Raw genomic sequence first — 5,216 nt, 5'->3', positions numbered from 1 at the left:
TACAGCGGACCCAGACTCGGTTAAAATTCCCAACAAAATCATTACTGGATGGTTTCGCGAACAGAACCTACCCCACCTTAGCAGCAAGCGGAGTAACAAGATGGGCGTACAGATCAGGGACATCATGGATTTGAATCCATATATCAATAGTCTCCAACTTGATAGTCGATGGTTTTGAGATCCTATCATAAGTCGCTAGGATCACAACATCCCCTCTAAAGTTCCATGGGCCATCATTCATTACCCTCTCCCAATCACCCAAACAAGAGAATTTGACAGTGGATAGGTTTTTCTCCAAGGGCTTGAACTTTGTTGCCTGTGCAATATCGCAAGCCGATCTCATGTTGCGGTAGAACCATGTCTGACTGTAGATCTTGGTAGTATTAACCCTGGCTAGCGTCGTCCATCTAGGTTCATCAGGAGGCGCCTCTTGCTCGTCGAAGACTACGTCGTCCAGATCTTCTTTCTTCAGGCACAACTCTCTCATCATCTGCTCTACATCATTGATTCCCGGGAAGCCCAATCCTTCGACACCCAGGGGCAGCGAGCCAGCGACCAGGGCTGGGTAACGATCGGGAGATCGCCCATGACAGTCCGAGTCGCCAAATCCCGGGGTAAATCGGCGGCGGGGAAGTGGAAAACTCAACGGCGGCGAGATCGTCTCCGAGAGGGAACTTCGACGCTATGCATTGTTTTGAATATGTTCGACTAGGAGAGCAACGACTTGTAGGTTTAGGTGGTGACATTTTTGGCCCAAGAGTGAAGTGGACTAGGGCCTTTCATTCTCCTGATCGGGCCCAACAAGAAGTGGTGTTGCGGCGAGAGGTCAAAGACGGTCTCTCCTGCAATACACTCCACCGCCGCCTCCGCCGCCGCCGACGCGATGCTCCTCTTACACAAGCAACTCCTCTCGCTCCGTCTCCCCGCCTCACCCGTGATCTTCTCTCTCCGTCGGGCCCTCTTATCCACCTCGGCAGCCACCGACGCCCCGCCGCCCCCCTTCGCCGTCGACGACTACCTCGTCACCACCTGCGGCCTCACGCCGGAGCAAGCCCTGAAGGCCGCCAAGCGCGTCTCCCACTGCAAGTCCACCTCCAACGCCGACTCCGTCCTCGCCTACCTCGCCGGCCCCAGTCTCCGCCTCTCCAAGTCCGACATCGCCCACGTCGTCGCCCGCGACCCGCGGATCCTCAACTGCAGCGTCGAGAACACCCTCAAGGCCCGCGTCGCCATCTTACGCGGCTATGGCCTCTCCGAGGACCACGTCCGGACCTTCCTCCGCATGACCCCCGGCGTCTTCCGCTCCGTCAGCATCCAGGAGAAGTTCGGGTTCTGGTTGCCCTTCCTGGGGTCGCCGGAGAAGTTCATCCGCATCCTCAAGGGCAACTATTACCTGCTCACGTCGGACCTCGAGCGGGTGGTGAAGCCCAACATTGCGGTGCTACGGGAGAGTGGGGTAAGTGCTGACGATATTGCCAAGATGTGCGTGCCCAACTCGAGACTGCTCACCAGCAGCCCCGAGGCCCTAATGTCCATCCTGGAGCGTGCTGATAAGCTCGGCGTGCCTCGCGGTTCGCTTATGTTCAAGCATGCAGTGACCACGACGACGAGCCTTGGGCCTGAGACAATGGCAGCCAAGCTCAAGCTCTTTGAGGAGATCCTTGGGTGGTCCGAGGCCGAGGTGGCCAAGGTGGTGAGGATGAACCCAACGGTGCTGAGGATCTCTGGGGAGAAGCTTCGCCGTGTTAAGGAGTTCCTGACCAAGGTGGTCGGTGTTGACACCAGGTACATCCTTACCAGGCCCTCAATCCTGATGTGCAGCCTGGAGTGCCAACTTGTCCCTCGGCATTACGTGATGAAGGTGCTCCAGGAGAAAGGATTGATTCAGAAAGATCAGAGCTTCTACCCGATGGTCAGGGCTAGTGAGAACACGTTTCAGCTCAAGTACATAGATGCTCATAGGCATGTTCTTCCAGGCCTTGCCGATGCCTACGCAGCTGCTTGCCAAGGGAAACTGCCAACTGAAGTTGCGGTATGAAGGATCCTGCGGTAGGTTCACATGTTTTGAATCTTCAGTAACCATCTAAATGGCAGCAATGTTTCATTCTTATTACCGCATTCGGATACTCTTGATGTGTACTCTGCAATTCGCTCTGCTAGCACCTGAATGTTGATGAAACTCATCGTGCTAGAGTACTAACTTACGATGCCCAGCTTGAGGCTACCATTTATCCAGCTAGGTTTGGATTCTGAAATGAAAGGTACTTGAGGCTACCATGTTACAACTCTTGTAGGAGTTTACAGGGACATACAACTTTTGTTTGTTTGTTTTGGAGTTGTATGGGCTTTCATCATGGTTTAAGTGCACTGTATGTCGGATTCTAGAATTGTGGGAAATAATTGTTGGCTCATTGTTTTTTGCACTTGAACATGAAACACTCAATGTACAGGCTTATATATTCACTTGATCACCTTTGCATATTTGCAGTCACTACATGGGTGAGGGTGCGCTATCCATCATGCATAAATCTCAACCTTTTCCATGGTCAGGCTTTTCCTTCTGTGAACCAGGAATTTGTCTCTTAGCATTTTCTTCAGCTAGATCAGTTAGAATTTAATAAATGTAATCATTGTATGCGTGCTGCATTACCTGCTACAGTAAATTGAGATGGAACAGTTCATCCACTAAGTTTGGTTTGACAACCAATGTGAGTACTGAATTTGATTTTCTTTTTTAGGCGAAGAGCACTGAATTGGATGCATTCTGTTAATGGTTCCTTTGCATACATGTATGCATGCCAGTGCCACTGATCACAATCTGACCCGGCAAAAAATATTTTGGGAGTCTATTCTGTAAGGTGCTTTGAAATGAATTTGTCTTTCAGGGCGTTCTTGGCGAAGTCTGAAGTGTGTTCTGGGCATGATAAGTATCCTTTGTGTGTCAATTGGAGGTGCTTTGCGACGATGCTCAAGCTTCACTGCTCCTCAAATGTCTGCGCCTACTCGATCGTCATCGAGGGGAGCTCCTTAGGATAGCTTGGGTCGACTCTTTGATAGGTAGCTCTTCTGGTGGCTAGCGTTGTGCATTTATGGTGTATGTTCTCTTGCTTCCTCATGTTGAGCGCCTGTCCTGACTGTTTGGCGCTGTTAAAAAAACGTTGTAATAATCCCGCTGCAGCTATTTCTGGTTGTGAGTGAGTTGTTCAAATGATGTAGTTCTGGCTGTTTCGCCTCTGCTTTAATAAAAAGTTGGGGCGGGGGGAATCCCCTTTGATTCAAAACCCTTTTTAAGCCTTTGGGTCAACATCCAACAATTCACATCTCGTCTAATTTGTGGAAACAGCGAAACGCTAGGGTCTTTGGTAGGAGTAGTACACTAGATGTCTTTGGCGTAACTGAGGCTATCTTTCAGGATCTACATAACTGGAGGACGGCAGGAGCCACTGGAGTGGAGTACGTAGCCTAGTAGCACATCACGTTTAGGGAGTGGAGTGGAGGCGATGTCATGGTCGACTTGTGACCTCGTGACTAGCAACTAAACCTCTCTTGTAAATATTTTTCCCTCCTTCTATAAAGCTATGGTATGCCTTTGGCGTACCCTCGAAAAAAAAACATCTCGTCTAATTTTGTACTATATCAACTATGGATTCAAACTCACACTAAATTTCCATGATCGGGAGAGTACTACGTTTATACTAACCAAGGTGCAATTTCAGGTGACTGAGATTTACGAAAATTCTAGGCAACTGAGGGATTAGCAAGTCTGAATTATTTCAGTATTTTGTCTGATTTCTGGAAGACGTTCTAATAAAAAAATAGACCACTAAAGAAAAATACTCCCTCCGTAAAGAAATATAGAGTACAAACTACTCAAACTTTGAGCATCCCAGGGTCTGTATGCAACCTTTCGAGTGGCTGCATTCTGTTTAGCGATTGCCTTTTAAGTTGGATAATGCTCTGTTGCCCTGTCTAGGTAGCCCATATTGTGATGAGAGAAGTCCATAGCACTCCCTAAACTTGTCTTAGGGTTTACTTTACAATCCCAAACTTTGTTTTGCAGTTTACCCCTCTGAACTATGAAAACCCTTCATTTTACAATCCTTCGTCCTTATTTAGCTGGTTTTGACCTGCTTGACTCCACATCACATATTTTCTCCCCCTCTATCATGCCATTTCTCTCTCCTCCTCACAACTAAACTTAAAATAGAAGGTTTCTCTCAAATCTTATGCCAATAGTTTGTTGGTGAATTATGCTCAATTTACTGGCATTTTTGAAAGGACAAAAAGTTGTCTGAATTTTGAAGTTTTGAACCCAAAAGTTGAGCTTGAAATTAAAACAGGAAGTTTCTCTCAACCTGTATGTCGGTTTATCTATAGTATCATCATATTGGCACGTAAACTATAAACAATTTACTGGATAATTTTTATATTTTTCTTTGATGTATGTACTGTAAAATGTTTTAATTTCAAGTTTGAAGTTTTTGGTTCAAAATTCAGACAACCGTCGATGTTTCTAAAAAAAATTGTAATTCAATTGTAATTCGGTAAACGTTATTAGTAAAATTGTACCTGAAATTGAAATATAGTTTGAGAGAAACACGTTGTTTTAGTTTTAGGGAGACAGAAACTAGATGATGTGACAATAAGAGAAAAAAATATGCGATATGACATTGCTGACTAAGAAAAAAAATCAGAGTCAAACATGTCAAAACTAGTAAAGGGAGAAGGAACGTTGTAAAGTACAAAGTTTCATCACCGATAAAGTGAACCAAATCCAATTAGTGATTGTAAGGCGAATCTTGTGACAAGTTTAAGGCGGTCACTCGGACTTCTTTGTAGTACAATAACCACTCTGCATGACAAAAATAGCCATGGTTGGTGATTGCTTTTTTAGTTTTTGTTCTTAAGAAACACTTTACCACAACGCAGGCATGCATGCGTGCGCGCGCACACACACACTCGCACAACATCTACCGAAGATTGAATTTGCGAAGCTTTAAGACTATGAAGTCATCACAGTCGTCTTGTTATCTACGGAAATGTTGCCTACCGATGTAAGACTAATCCACATGAATGAGACATCAAAGCGCCAAACTTGAGGTTTGATCCCGATGAACTGGGTAGCACGACCCTCTTGAGTCCTAAACATCGAACCAATTTCTTATTTAATTGGATAGCCCTTCCAATTCTTTTCCTGAGAAGTTGTATAACCCTTT

The 5,216-nt window shown here is 46.1% G+C and overlaps 1 pseudogene; it reads left to right on the top strand.

Moving 5' to 3' along the window:
* Positions 1-813: 813 nt before the first annotated feature.
* Positions 814-2,874, top strand: LOC119326373 (annotated as a pseudogene).
* The last annotated feature ends 2,342 nt before the right edge of the window (positions 2,875-5,216 follow it).

Source organism: Triticum dicoccoides, chromosome 6B (assembly GCF_002162155.2).
Source record: "Triticum dicoccoides isolate Atlit2015 ecotype Zavitan chromosome 6B, WEW_v2.0, whole genome shotgun sequence".
NCBI classification, from domain to species: Eukaryota; Viridiplantae; Streptophyta; class Magnoliopsida; order Poales; family Poaceae; genus Triticum; species Triticum dicoccoides.
The sequence above is the reverse complement of the archived record's forward strand: the minus strand, read 5'-3'. Positions and strand labels throughout refer to the sequence as shown.